This window comes from Zonotrichia albicollis, chromosome Z (assembly GCF_047830755.1).
Source record: "Zonotrichia albicollis isolate bZonAlb1 chromosome Z, bZonAlb1.hap1, whole genome shotgun sequence".
Lineage (NCBI taxonomy): Eukaryota > Metazoa > Chordata > Aves > Passeriformes > Passerellidae > Zonotrichia > Zonotrichia albicollis.
The window spans coordinates 1495298-1510907 of record NC_133860.1 but is presented as its reverse complement, the minus strand read 5'-3'; the positions used below and the strand labels follow the sequence as shown (position 1 = coordinate 1510907).

The following is a 15610-nucleotide window of genomic DNA, read 5'->3' as shown; positions in this document are numbered from 1 at the left end:
CATGTAGTTGTGGCACTTAGGGACGTGGTTTAGTGAGTGATGTCTTGGCAGTGTTATTGGTGTTCATGATCTTCAGGGTCTTTTCCAACCTAAATGATTCCTTAATCCTAAAAAAATGGCAAATGAATGCCTGAGTAAGCATGTCAGGATAGAACTTTTTGCTGAAGTGGATTCCTGCTCCTCATTTTGGTTTGTCTTCTAACATCTGAATTGTTTGGTTTTGGGGTTTGTGATTTTAGTGTATATTGTTTTGTAGCTGTTCTTGGGAATATGAAAAGGTAAGAGAATAAGAAATTTCTTATTTCTATAACCATACTGGTTATAGAAATAAGAAATGAGGTTCCAGCACAGAGGAGAAAATTAGAAGTACTGTAACATTAAATGTATCCATATAATTTCAGTGGATATTACCCATCAGTGTCTTGCAAGACTTTTTTTGTGCAGAAGCTGTGTGAATATCTTTGGTCACAGAATTCATGTTCAGATATATACAGAATGGATCTGTACACAAGCAGTATTCCATGTTGCTGCTTGTGTTATGCTTGGAGAAACAGAGTAAACTTCAAAATTATAGAAGCAAAGTGTTACTACATCAAAATTATTATAAGGAATTTGTCCAATCTACTTCTTATATGTCATGTGTCTTCGTGTTGGAATAATTCAATGGAAATTCCAGTGTGAATTTCCATTGAAATGGAACTCCAGAAATGAAGGAACACGGCATGTAGTGTACAGAGATCTTTGTTGTGATAAGTGTTTCGTGCTTTTGGGTTTTATAGTTAATAGGTTTTTTATAAGTTGTTTTGTAATAAATTTGTATCCTTCTCAGTTGGGATAGAGTTGCAGACTCTTTCTTCTCTACAATTCATTACGCAAGTCGCTATAAAGATGATTTTCCTGCTTGCTGTAGGTAGTTGTTTCTCGGTGTGCATAGAAAGTTCTTGCTTGAAACTGATCTCTGTTCCCAGAAATTATTAATTTGCCAAGTAGTGGAGTTTGATGAAACTAATACTGTTTCTCATGCGACTCCTTGATTTCTCTTAATTACAACTTACAGCTACAAAAACACTAGTGCTGCAGAGAAAGGGAAAATTGAGGTGAGTTTATAGCTAGACCTCCATTTCAGTGTTTTTATTTGCAGGGAGGAGAAGGGGAAGGTTTAGTTATTGCTGGCAGCAGACACCTGAAGATCAAGCTTACACAGTCTGTTAAAAAGCAGTCATATATGCTATTACAAGAGGACCGCCTATCAAAATCACTTTTTGCACAGGTATGCGGGCTCTTTGTTATGCAAGAGGATAATATTTTTTTCACAGATAGCGTGTACAAATTACTAAAATACTGAACATACATTTTAGAAAGTCTTGCTGCATAGTTAACATTAATTAACCTTTGGCTATGTTTTGAAGCATATGCAGGATGGGATGGAAAGGAAATCTACCATGTTGACACCTACTTTGAGACATTGGAATTTAGTGGCTTGAAGAGTACACTGTTTTAGTTTGTCATTTTTTTAGAAGTGTTCTTTGTTTCAGACTTGTTATTGAAATAGCCTCTCCAACCAGTTTGTTAGGTTAGGATGTTAACATTACTCAGTTTGCTGAGTGTATGGGGATAGCTCCACCCAACATCCACATCCACTGTCAGAACTTTTCACTACACATTGTAGCAAAGAAATTAATGTTCATTGTCTATAAATAGGGTAATTATCTTCATTAATTAGTGTTCTGTCTTCCATTGGTTATTGTTTTCTTGCTTCTCATCCTAATTAGCCCATCTTTTCACTTGTTTTATTATCTTTATCCCAGAAAGAGAGGGTTTTAATACAATTGCTGAATTTTCTTTGTTACTTTCTTGTTTTAGAGTTTTGCAAAATGTCCTCGTGGTCCATAAATTCTGTTTTCCATGTGTCCGCTTTCAGCAGTAGATCTCTCTCCCAGGCTTTGTTAACATCCTCCTAGGACTGAGATCACTGAAGCTTATCCAGGTTAATTGGAATTGGTTTAGAAGAGTTACAGTAATTTTCCCAAACTCTGTTCCCACAACGGCAGGCTATGACAAATCTTGCTAAATTCTGGCTGCAGTGACAGATGACAGAGCAGAAATTTACACTACTTATAATTAATTAAAACAATACATTTGAAAAGTTAATTAAAACAATTAATTGGAAAAGTTATTGGGAAAGTTATATCATTAACTAAGCACATAGGGTACAAAACTAAGCATTAGTCTTGGATAGGGATCAAGCATTATTTTGTGAAGGTTATAAGAATTTTCCAACATTTTCCTGCACTGCTACATAGACTCTTTTTTAAAAAAAACTATAACTTTGTATGGAAACAAATAGAGTAACAGGACTGTCATGTAATTGACTAGCTATAGGGAAAGCATTTTGTGGGCCTGTGGTATAAGAATTTGAGCAGATATGTTCATGTTCTACAAGAAGCAGTCATGCTGCTTATCTATCATAGATAGTCATGGTTTCTTCTACTATTGTGATGTAACAACCACTTTTGTTTTCATTTTCTTTCTATTGGAAACATTGAAGCATTCAGTTGTCACTGGTAATCGAAATACTTAAAATGCTTCTTTATTAAAAAGAAAGTGGAGAAAAATTTGCCTAGTTTCGGATGTAGTTTACTATTGCAGTCCATTCCTTGCCTGCTTGAACCATCTGTAAAGAAGTTGTTGGGTAATGCAGCATTTTTTGAGTGCAGTGGTGTTGATTGTCATTTCAGTCATCAACAGTTGCTTCCATTGCTTTTGTAAGTCTGACATCCTTTGGAACAGGCTAAGCTTCATGAAACTATGAAACAGGGCATTCATTTTGGAAATGGAGTTAAGTAGTTTTATCAGACAACCTCTTAGTTTTATTAAGTTGTATTTGTGTGTACAGTGTCTGAATAAAAATACTGAGTTCCTCAGCTGTTCCTCTTGGGCACAGGTCATAGTAGCGCTGTTTTTGTAGTTCTAAATTCAGATGCAAGTCTTGCAAATAACTTCCACTTTGTCTCAAGTCACTGACATCTTAGTGTCATACTGCTGCTGTCCATCTTGGTTATTGCTGCTCAGATTTCATGTGTCTTTTCCATGGTTACTTGTTTCCAAAACACCATCCTAATACTTGATGTGTTTTGAAAATACTCATTGAAAGTACTTTTTTCTGTGTTGCAAAGTCATTTGGCAATCATATTGATCTGGATGGTTGGTCATGTTGGTCTTTACTATTCAGAAAAGTGTAAGCTTGTTCTCAGGACCAGAAATTTGGTATGCCTTCCTTTGTTAGCTTTTTCATGCAATTAAGTGGTGAGTTCTAGTGCCCAACACTTTGAAACATTGTCAGAAGTCTACTTATTGTTATTTAAGGGTCCAAGTGGGTGACCTTTGCACTGCTCCTGCCTATTTAGTACAAAATACTTTTCCTGTACTGATGTAGTTCCTGGTTTGAAATTTTGGTATTCTGTAGCAACTTGCTTATTTCAGTGAAAATGCTGGCCGTCTTACCATTTTGCTGTTTATTTAAAGCTTCAAGTACATAAGTAGAGACTTCATTTTCATGACAAAGGGAAATCACCTTTCATTCCGAAAGAAAAGTTTGTACTTTCAGGCCTGCACCAGTGCTCTTCCAGCACCCCTAATGCTTGCCCAAAGGAAGGAGTGTCTCTTATCCTCATGTTTAGAGATTCTTTGAGTGAAAAATTCCAATTTTTGATGGGCAAAGCATAGATCATAAAGGGCTAAGTAGCTGTGCTGCTTCTACTGCAGTAGAAGCAATAGCAGACCAAAGTCATCTTGAACTCCTCAATACTTTTTTTTTGGGGGGGGGAGGAAGTGTTTTTTGTTGTGTCTTTTAGAATTCAGCTATGTTGTGGAGGGAGGAGAGATACAAGTATTTAAGTTAGACATTCTACAAAGAAAATGCTGTATATGCCTTGAATAATGGGATTTCTGGAGTTAAATGCCTGCCTCTTGTCACTGAGATTGTTTGCAAAGCCTGTATTTTTTGCTTAGAAAGATCTACATTTAAGATCCCTATTATTTCTAAGCTGTTTCCCAAGAATTTGCAATCCAAGGGCTCAAGTAAAGTCTCCTTGATTACTCTGTATTAGTCATGAAAGACTTGGAGGTGGAATGAAGTTTGGGTAAAATTGTTGGCTATCAGCAGGTGGTGCACAACAAAAATAACTGCTGTGTAGCACCTGCTGTACACCAGGATCTAGACTAATTAAAAAAAAAAAAAAAGCTGATTATGTTACAATTTACTTGCTTTTGTTATCAAAAATGCAGCCGTTTTGGAGTTAATGCTTCAGTGCCAGTAACCCTGATGCTACAATTGTCACCTGTCATTGCTGAGGAGATAGTGTCAGCAGGTAGTGCTGAAATACCTTAGATTCCAAGGTTAGCAAATCCAATATATGATCATATATCCTTCCACACAGTTACTTTTTAACGTAAAGTTAAATGGATTTTTAAAAATAATTTTTTAGTATACTAAAAATTTTGTGTGCAGACTTTATAAATACCAAAATTAAAAACAACGGAATACTTCCCAATTTCTTTATATACCTGTTTCTGTAATAATTCTTGATTACTCTTGATTGCATTCTTGGTACCAGTTTTCCTTCTCCTCTGTATTTTAGCAGAATTACTGTATTAGGGTTTTGTTCCATGGTATTCAAATTGTTCAACTGCAAGCATTTCATTGTATAGGACTCTAATTTTAGCCCATTGTAATGAAGCAGTGACTCTATTTCCACAAAAGCAAGGAAAAAAACCTTACTGAATGCATGCAAATGATTTCTAGTATTTGCTCCAGCATTTTTCTACTTCTTGTCTTGTTATTTCAGTGAAAACTGCAGGTCTAACTTAGAAATACTAGGTGAAGAAGGGCACTGTGATTTTTCTTTCTTTCCAGATATAGCTTATTTGTTTATATGTATTGTTATATATGTTAATGACTTTTTAGAAATCCGATTTACTGAACATGTCTTAGGGGGGAAATGACAACATAGAATAATGATACTTAATTCACATGTATAAGTGTATAAATATGTTCAAAATGAGCTCTAGAAAGGTTTAAGAGCAGGGCATAGCTTAAAATCAATTAAACAGTTTTAATTAAGTCAATCTTTTTGCCTTTTTTTTCCTTTTTTTCACTTGATTGTCTCTTACATTTCATACAGAGTACCAAGAAGCATAAAGTATGCCCGAGTACCAATTCATTTACATATATGGTATATGATTATATTTTTGTCCTATAACATCTTTGTTAATTTAACATGTATACACTGTAAATCTATATCCTTGCATTCAGTTAGATTCATTCCACTGTTGTGTTAATGCATGCCAGTGCAATCAAGTAGCCAGAATAATATGAGGTTTCTTTTTAGTTAATATAAGTTTAGTTAATATAAGACTGTTAAGTTTAGTTAATATGGGACTGTTTAGTTAATATGGGATGTTTGAATTGGCATGGAATTAGGTCTCTGACAAAAGCTTTAGATGCCAGTCGAAGTGATGGCTTGCTAATTAAATGTCTAAATGTCATTAAGACCTTGAGAACTAGGCTTGATTCATAAAGTTTTTTCCAAAAAAATGTTTCAAGTGCTGGAAGCTGAAAAGAATTAATTGAATGGAGAAAGAGAACTTGTCTTCCTCTAAAACCAGTGGATTTGTGTATTGCTTTGTTTTCTATGAAAGAGTAGTTGTCCATACATGACTGTCTTTATACTGTTCCAAATCACTCTCTCAATTTTACTTGTGAGCAAGATGTCCAGGTCTTTTTTTTTCCACAAGTGAAATAGTGCCCAGAACGATGTAAAGCTACTGAAGAATCCATGTGGCAGTCTGGTATGCATGCAGCAAGGAAGACTTGAAACTAGTTGTAGTGACAAAGCCTGGTTGTAATTCACTGTTGTCTAATTTAGAAAACAGTGATTTTCTAAATCTAAGGTTTAGAATATTTTAACTTGTTCAGAAAATACTGGAAGATGTGTCTATCTTCAAGGTACCCGTGCTGCTGTGGCTGTTTTATTTTTGCCCTCTGCCAGTATGTTAACACTTGTCTTAAAGTCGACTGCTCTGAATATGGGTGGCTTTGGAAGGTACTTATCTGTTACTTAGCCAGTTCTGACTAGTGAGGTAGAAGTGATCGAGTTCTTTAGAATGCCAACTAATTGTCAGTGCAGGCAGTTTGCGACCTGGTTCACTGTTTGAAGAACTGTCTGTTTTATTCAATCTGTGTTCCTTTTAAGTGTACATCCATGTACCATTTCTGAACATGGATGGATTGTACTTTTCATCATTCTTGCCTCTGTTAAGAATTTTTTAAGTTCTAAATATAATTATATTGCTTCTGTTTTCTAGAAGCCAGAACTGCTTTATGTTATGGAAACCTCAAATCCTTAAAAAGACACTGGTTTTGTGCTAAAGCAATTCTGCTGTTCAAAGCCCGAGGTGCAGAACTTTACCAGGCCCTTGGACTGGGCAATAAGGTTGTCATGAGCCTCACTACCAGCACTTGGCAGCATTTGCTCCTTGGGGAAAGAAGGAGTAAATAGAAGAGCGCCAGGAAAAGTGTCAGCTAGGTGTAGACTAGAAGGCCCCTGCTCTTACTCACTCACTGAAGTCATGCTGTGACTCCAGCCTTTCCTGGAAGTGCTTGGACATTGTAGAGTCACAGGTGCTGTCCCACCCTTCTGTGTGGTGGGTGCACATCTGGGCACACAGAGCCAGTTCTGGTCGAGTCACTCATCCAGGTGATTTTAGTCACACCTGTGTGTGATAATGTGAGGAATGAGTGCCACGACATGAATGTTGAGCAAAATTCCCAGTGTCCGGTCACAAGATTCGGCAAAAAAAAAAAAATCAAGTAAAGCAGAAAAATAAAGAAGTGAGACTGGACAACAGGTCATTCATAGTCTTGAATAAGAACATTTCAATTACTGCCTATTGTGTTTCTGGAGAACTACTTTGGTTTTCTGTTTGAGTGACAGAATGGATTTTGTCAATGGCATGGAATCTCTCCTATTGTTTCTTCCTTGTTAAAACAAGTATTACCTACTGTGAAGATTTCTGCCTTTCTCTTGCCACCTGGGGTAATTAGCTTACAAAATTAACTCCTTCAGTGTTGTGGGAAATACTTAAAATTCTTGAGCTCTCACTTTACCTTAATTTTCAGGCATTAAGTTTCCCTGCAAGACTACTCTATTTGGATTTTTTCTTTGTGTAGAAGGAATGTATTATGTTTGTTTGCCAGAGTTTTCTTGAGATTGCTCAGTTTACTTGAGTTTGCAAGGTAAACTTTAAACTTGAATAGTTTGAATTTTATCATTAAAATGTTACAAATTACTTCTAGCAAGGGATTCTGTACTTGATTAGAAATATATACATTTATAAAGAGTCATGGATCTGTGAAATTCAAATCCATGCTGAGAAGGACTGTTTGTGTCAAATGTGACTAAGAGCTGGTGTTCTAACTGACTTGCACTGGAGATTTTTTAAAATACAGTCTTTTCATTTAAGATTGAAGTATTTGTGTTATGTATTAGGAGGAAGAGGAGACCTCTAGTACACTTAGTGATGGAGAGCTTTTATAGGTATTGTTGTGATTAATTAAAATTTTTCCTTCTCATATCTATAGGGATTGAAATCTAAGATGCAAAGTACGCCAGCTATGTTAGTTTTAAATTGTTACATTTTAATCTGTTTCTGCAGGTCACAACATTGTATACTTTAATCATGCGTTTCTATTATGGGTTATAAGATTTATTGCATGCAATTGAAGTATTTTGGTTGAGTTGCTGGTGACCTTGAATTCAAACTGGGAAGAGAAACTGGAACTGAAGTATGTATTCTATCTAGATAAAAAATTCCTCCCTTCTCAGTTTTTGACAGACTTAAATGTGTTTTTACAGCTCTTTTGCTCTACTGATGCTTTATTTGTTCTGGGCATGGATATCAGTCCTTTTCTTCAACTGCTTTTTCCCAGTACTGTACTGAAGTAACTTGGGTAGTGATAAATTTTCAGTAGTAGCTGTCTCAGATGGTGATTTTGTTACTTTGGAGATGCATGGTGATTTCTAAGATGATGAATGGCCCAAAGAAAGAGCAGTTTTGTGTGACTCCTAAAAATGTGGATCACAGAGCACTGTTGCTACATGTGTAGAGCTTGGTACTGGAAGCAGCTTGTCTGGAAATACAATGAATATTTCAAATTTGTATTCCTTTTCTACTCCACAGATAGATCAATTTAAAAAAAGTATTCATGCTGCTTGAATACTAGGCAGAGCAGCTTATGCTTGAATTTTTACCCCCTGTTGGCTATTCAGTAAGCTGGACCTTCATTTTTAGGAGAATATATTATAAGATATTACAGATTTCTTAGACTTTTATTAAAACACTTCCCTCTCCAATCAAAAGAAAAAAAGTCTTTTCTCCCTCGCTAGTGTTACTGAAATTAAGATTTAGAGATGTGATTCATTCAAAACCCCAACAAAAGAATGTAACTCCTAGCACCCACACCAGCAACACGCATTTTGAATGGAGGTTGTGTATTTTTAACTTTCAATAAACTGACTAAACAGTGTGCCAAATGAGGACGGAAAAAAATTAGTATGCCACCATTGCCTAGAGGATTGTGTAACAGCAATTCCCTAAGGGAGTGAGACCCAAATCATCCAATGACACATTTTTATGATGAATAAATAAGCTGAAGTGAGTAAAAATGCTTCCAAAACAAGAGCTAACCCAAAAATATGACATGAATCATTATTTGCAGTGATTGATATGGCAGTGCGCAGAAAAACTGCATGTTGGCTAGGTGTCTTGGAGGGTTGTGCTACCTGAGAGCGCAAGTCCATTCTTGTCCTGGTTTTCAGCTGAGATAGAGTTAATTTTCTTCTTTCTGCAGGAGTGCTGCCTCCCACAGCAGCTGATCTTTGCATTTACTGAAATCAATTAATGGAGAAGTTCCGTATTGGTCCCAAGAAACGAGCTGGGGGATTTTCTTTCTTAACCTTACCAAGCAATCAGCTCGATCTCGGTGGTGTGAGACTTGATTATAATTGTTCCAAGACCTTATGAGTATATGCACACTGCAAGGAATTAAATTCTGTATTAACTGAATCATGAACTTTCATGTATTTCGGACCTGCAGTGGGTTCCAGCACTGTTCAGTGTGATCCTTACATTAGAAGCTGTAGAGCAGTAAAAATTGGTAGTTTTTGAAATACCTTGTCTCAACTTGTGGGCTTAATTCCTACTGAACTTCTGTGATTTGATTAACTGCAGTAATGTTGAGAAATTAATTTCCAGTTTGTCTGATCTGTGCTGATGGATCTTTTTAAACTTGTGACACTTGAAAATATTTTCAGTAAACAGTGGTAAAAAACAGCCTACCTTTTTCTAAACCAGCTAAGTTGTACTCCTTAAACCATACAGCATAAATCTTCCTTGACAAGCCATTTTTATTTGTGGTCTTTCTTCAAACTCCCTAGTAATTACTTTTATGTACTGAAATATGGAATTTTTTTATATATCTGAGTATGATGTATGTGTCCTCAGATTCCTTGCCAGCACTTTATCTTGTAAATGATAGTTTTTCTAGATTGATTTGATACAGTTGTCCTGTTGTAGCTAAGAGCCTCTAAGGCTTGAGCCTTAATTTTAAGTGTTCAAAAGATTATAATTATGGTGAAAGAACTCACAGCCATGACTTAGCAAGATCTTTGTGTTTCTAGATCTTGTCACAGCCTTTCTTAATGCAGTGGGTTTTAAAAAACTTGTGTCTAGCTGGAACTTTTTGAATCTTAGCAGACTTGGAGAATGGTCATGGTTAACATACGTTTTTTGGAAAAGGTCATTGCTTACAGGATTCCACAAAAATTTACTTTTCCTCCTTTTCAATACCATTGGCAAAAAACGTGTTGATGACCTTTAACTAAATAGATGACCTTCAGCTAACTGATTTATTACCACTAAAATGTCAGAATGCTTACAAGAAATCAGCTCTTGCATTAAGAACATCTGGTTCAAACCAAACAAAGGGAGGACTGAAAAAAAGATTGTGAAGAAAAAAGTAAATATTCTACTGATAGAGCTTCCATTTGTCAGAGTAGTGTAGAATTCTGGGATGCTCCTGGTCACTATAAAGCTTACATAACCATGTAGCATCCATCTTTTAGCAGGGAGCTCTGTCAACCGCAGTGTAACAAGAAACTGAATGTAACCATCCACTTGCACATGCAGCCATCCATGTGTCATGTGAGTACTGCGACTTCTTATGGTTAATGCTGAGTATGAAGAAGCAGCAAAATAGGGGTTTATCTTGTAATCCAGGCCACTGCAAGTAAGTGTTCCAAGTGTGCACTCAGAGCAGATCTGCCATCAGACAAATCCAGAGTCTGAAGCTTCCCAAGAAACATGAGAAAACATACTGGTTTTTATCTTTCTTTAAACATATTTTTGTAGTCTATGGCCCCAGTGGAGAAAAGATAAAAGGTATGTATTACTGAAAAACGACCTCTGGGAATAATCTTCCATCTGAAAAATAATCACCAGAGTATCCCTGAGGTATGCTGACCAAGGGCTTTTATATTAAGATGTTCGGCCTTCAATACTATTAACAGACTACTGAAACAGAATTACAGATGGGCTAAAAGGTGCAATTACAAGTTTTCAAACTGGCCAGATAAGAAGTTATAATGTGTGTGTTGGCACATACCTGGTCAGTGGGCTAAGCTACTCTTGAAAGTCAGCTCTTTATCTGGTCACTCTGAACTCACTTTCTGCAGATTACAGACAAAAATTCCTAGCTCACATCTCTAAAATCAGTTTCCAAATTTCTTCAAAGGTTGAGCCACTTAGTGGATTGAATAAGCACCATCCATGAAGCAAGAAGTGAAAATTACAATATGCAGATACAGTAAACTACCTGACAAGCCTGAAAGAGCTACAGCAGAGGAAATGAAGTGATACAATGCCAGGACAGTGTGATGTTCTTAATTAGTGGAGGAGGAAATCATATAATGTGACACAAAGTTTTGTCAGGTGATGTTTATTATATAGCTGAGATAGAAGAGTGGGTGGTGAAATACAGTGGATTAATGGTTTTCTAAACAAACTCTTCATTATTGCTTTACTGTTTGTAGAAAATGTGACTAATATTGCAGCCTGGGCTATGGCTCCACACTAGAGCTAACAGATGTGAGAAAGGAAGCAGTATTTCTCCTTGTTTTTTGTTTTTTTTTTTCTAATTTAGAGCAAGAAAGTTTCATGCAGATGAAAAAACTTAGTGAGAGGGAAGAAAATATGAGTGGGAGATGCCCCAGAGAGCAGACTACTTCTGGACAAAAGTTAGGAATTGGCAAACAGTAGAGAGCATTAAATAGTAAAGGATTTAAAGAGCAAGTAATGTATTTCTGTACCTCTGACTTAGTTATGAAATAGCTAAACAGCCTGCATTTTCTGCTTTTCTAATTTAGCTTATGGTGCACATCTGTGGTGTAATTAATTGACCCCACAGACAAGGAAAGACAGACCTTGTCATTGCTTGTGGAAAAATCTTCTGAAGTTCAGGAACTGGTAGCACAGCTTCCTGGGGAAAAAAAAAAAAAAACACCAACGTGTAATTTAGTACATTAGTATAGTAAAAAATCTGTTCTCAGTACAGAAAATTCCTGGTTTTGCAGGAGTACTGCATATGTTCTGGATGATGCATTGGGAACAATGACAGAGTTATTTTCTTCATTCTTTATTCATGTGCATGAAAAAGGCGGTCCTTTATGTTCTTGATCCTCAGGAAAACTTCTGATGACCTTTCTAGCACTCATAGTTGGAAGTTCCTGTAGTTGGGAAAATAATATGCAATATATATGAGGGAATTTTCATGGAGAAAGCAGGGCTACAGCTCTTAATGGCCAAAACAGTGATACTAATGCCAATGGAAGCAAGTTATGAGTTTTCTCAAGTGAATATATACAAACTTTCACTGTTCCTGGTCCCATGGTAAGGACGGGCCTCAGAGGAAACCTGGTCTTTGTGTGGTAGTGAGAGACATGAATGTACCTTCACTAAAGTAATAAAGAAAATAAGAAACAAAGAGAATGTTCGGCTTAATTGATTTTTTTCTTCCCCATGTAAACTTGAAAGACACAAGACAACCTTTGGTTACAGCAGCTGTTAAATTTGTCATTAAGTCCTGTGTTGGGACAAAAACTTTGGTCTGCGTAAAACAGATGTGAAATGTCTTCAGTTTATTTTGTTAATGAAATCTATGAAGTACAATCTTTCTAAAAAGTGCAGTGTAATACAAGTCAATGCCTAAATCTTGCACTAGAAAATCCTGAAGGCAAGGTCTCAGCAGCACTATTGTTTTACGTTTGCAGGCAATGCCAGAATAGTTCTTGGCACCAGAGGGAGAATTTAGTTCATTACCCAACCACTCCCTGCCCAGGGTTTCTGAGGTAGGTAGTTCTGTGCATGTTCAATGACTAATAATGAAATATCAATCACTTTAAATATATTAAGTAGTGAAAAGCTTCTACAGAGAAGAGTATTGCTGCCGAGGGTGAGGCTGCAAAGGTTGAGAGAATTATGATTTATGAGCCAGCTATCTAAAACCAGAAAACCTCATGCAATTTCTGTTTTAGTAGTTGTGATTTTATGTGGCAGATAGATACTTTGGGGAATGTACTTTATGCTTTTAAAAATTTAGACCTTAACCTATTTAGAGATTCTAATTAGCATTATTTAGTAGGGGTTGTAACAGTTAATGACAATTTCATTTGGTTGCAAAATGTATTTTTATATATGCAATGGGAAACACCATAGAGGTTGTGTCAAAAATTGCCTAAAAAATACAGCTGCTTCCATTTCTGAGCCCAAATTCCCATCTTACTGTTTGAGAATGCTGGGCTGAGTAGGCTGCAGAGATCTTGTCCAAAATCGTAGAAGTAAAACTGAAACTGAACAGGTATCTTTAGATACTAAAATTTTTTGTCCTTTGAATTTGATAGCTTACATGGATTCATGCAGAGTCTACTGATAGATCTAAAAGGGTGGGTTTATGTAATATCTTGCAGGTGTTGCTAAGTCTGTCTTGTTAATGGTTTCTTTCAAGGAATGAAAGTCATCTTGTTCCATCTGCCGGATAGAAAATAACTAGCCAAAAATAAACTTAGTCTAAAAGACTTTTTCCTGTAAAATTACTTTCTTTTTTCCTGAGAGCCTGACCTTTTTTTTTTTTCTCAAGCAGTGTTTTGTTGGTATCAGTTTTATTAAGAAAATCCAGCACTGCACATAGAAAGCACTTTTTGAGGGAATATTTTCACCTGTATAGCAGTGGTTTGACACCACTGAAAGATGCAATATGGGAAGGTCAAAGCATGCTGTTTATTAAACTGAATTTGACTTTATACTGGATATTGCTGCAGAGACAAGTACATGTGACACAGACACAGACCATAAGCTGCCATGTTTATGAAATCATAACAAAATGGGCATTACAATGAGGGAGGAAGGGAAGGCTTTTTCCCTCCCACTCAGCTGTCATCTTGGCAGAAAGCATTAAAGAATTTGTGTTTCTGCTTGTTCTGCAAATAAATGTAGGACTTCAGGCTACAGAATAGTGAATTTGCTCAGGTTGTGACTCCCAGACTCAAAAAGTATTAAAGAGTACCAAGAGTAGCAAAAATCTTTTTATATAGTGGGAACTACAGTTAGTTTTTCACAGCTGCAGAAAATGCACTATGGTGTGCGTAAATAAATACGTTATGTAGCCTTCCATCTTTGGGTTCTAGAAAATTACTTCTCAAAGCATAGTTTTTCACTTTTAAGTATGGAATTTAGTTTTAAAGTACCTAGTATTTCAGTTTCTTTGGTTCTCTGGTTTAATCTTTGCACACATCGTCATTCCAGGCTGTGTGGCACTTGCCACTTCTGAACACTTGCCACTCTTCAGATTATCCTGATTTGTATCCTGATTTGTTATTAAGCTACAACTCCTGTTGCAACAATTTGCTAACTGATAACGAAGGTGTTGAGTGGTGTCTGTATTCATTTGAATGTATGCTTATACTAACATAAAGAATTTTAGGATGGAGAGAGCTTTACAATAACAACTGAGAGCATTTTGGTTTGCTTTTCTGAGAGGTGGAACTGTGGTGTATATCACTAAGACATCAAGTAAGAAGGGTTTAGGTCAAATGACTAGCTAGGTTCTAAAATTCGAACTGTTAGGAGTACTGTGACAATTTGTTACAGTAGGATAGGATAAACTTCATTGCTGTGAAGTGGAATCAACTGGATCATAAACCACCATAAACCATAGGCTATCAATGATTACTGTAATTAATAGAAGCTTTATAGCAAAAAATCATGAAGCCTGGAACACTCTTAACTAATGGCCCACTCAACTTTGGCTTAAAGTGTTTTACCATAACAGCTGGAGTGGCAGTACCTCTGCAGTTAGCCTGAGTGGTGAAGTTATAGAGAATTTTGTGCAAAAGGATCCTGAAGATAGCAGATGACGTGTCACACGTCTTAATCTTGAAAGGGTGTGAGGTTATCTGGTAAAGGGCATCTTTTATGAGTGTGGATTGTTGCCTTCTCTGATTGGAAAAAGGAGGTATGAGGAAACAGCTGAAATGAAATTAGTAGCATTTAAGTAATGTGTGGTGCAATTGCTCGCATGCATGCACAGGCCTGCAGTGCCTTTAGTTTAATCTCATCCCAACCACGAGGTCCTGCATGTTTGCTTGTCTCATGCAAATCAAAAAGATTATTATAAGCCAAATGAAGGATTATAAGAAGGCATATCAGGACATATGGTTTTAATGACTTACCTATCCTTATATCCCCTTGTATAAGCATATAATGCCATAATTTATGTAACAGACCACAGGGAGGGGCATTGTTCTGCTCTGGATGGGGAACCACTGCACCTTTTCAGATGTCTTCTATCATGCCCTATTTTGTTGAAATGGGTTGCACTGCTCATAGATCTATTCTTGAATCATTCTAGGGGATTTTAAAGGTTTAATACTGTGCTGTTTCTGCAAAGCTGACTTTGATATAAAAGTTTTTTTAAAGATTCCTATAGTACCTGCTATACAGATAATTGTTTTTTAGAATGAAAAACACAGCTGAAATATGGTTTAATTTCTGCTGTCTCTTGGATTTCAGTAGTGTGCTTCTGTGAGGTTTTAAGTCATCCTTATGACCACATTGTTACATCCTTGCCCTTGGAGAGAGATAATTTCTGAAAGGAGATTATAAAATAGTTTCATAAATTGATTTCTTTCATAAATTCATTTGTCTTTTAGATTTTTTTTCAACTGGTACTTACTGTTCTGATTTAACATCGCTTAAATGTTAAATATATTTGATTTGTTATTAAGCTACCAAGTAGCAGTTACAACTTCATATCTGAAAAGCACATGGAAACAATGTTTTACTGAACCGTAGAGAAATCTGAGATGCCCTTGAAGGACACGCTTCCTGCTGCCTTTTTAATAAGCAATGTCTCAATTTATTTCTGGGTGAGCTGCGCCTGCTTTAATGCTACTACACGCAGCACCTCGTTTCATTTCTACATGAGAATTGTTAAATG

The 15610-nt window shown here is 36.3% G+C and overlaps 1 protein-coding gene across 3 annotated transcripts in view; it reads left to right on the top strand.

Moving 5' to 3' along the window:
* APC (APC regulator of WNT signaling pathway) overlaps positions 1-15610 on the top strand; it is a 94929-nt gene that overhangs the window by 6274 nt on the left and 73045 nt on the right. The window contains exon 2 of one of the 3 annotated variants that reach the window (XM_014272393.3): positions 12387-12464. The exons of the other annotated variants lie outside the window; for them this stretch is intronic. The gene's annotated coding sequence lies outside the window, so the exon portion shown is untranslated. The remainder of the gene's footprint in view (positions 1-12386; positions 12465-15610) is intronic. 3 annotated transcript variants of the gene reach the window in all.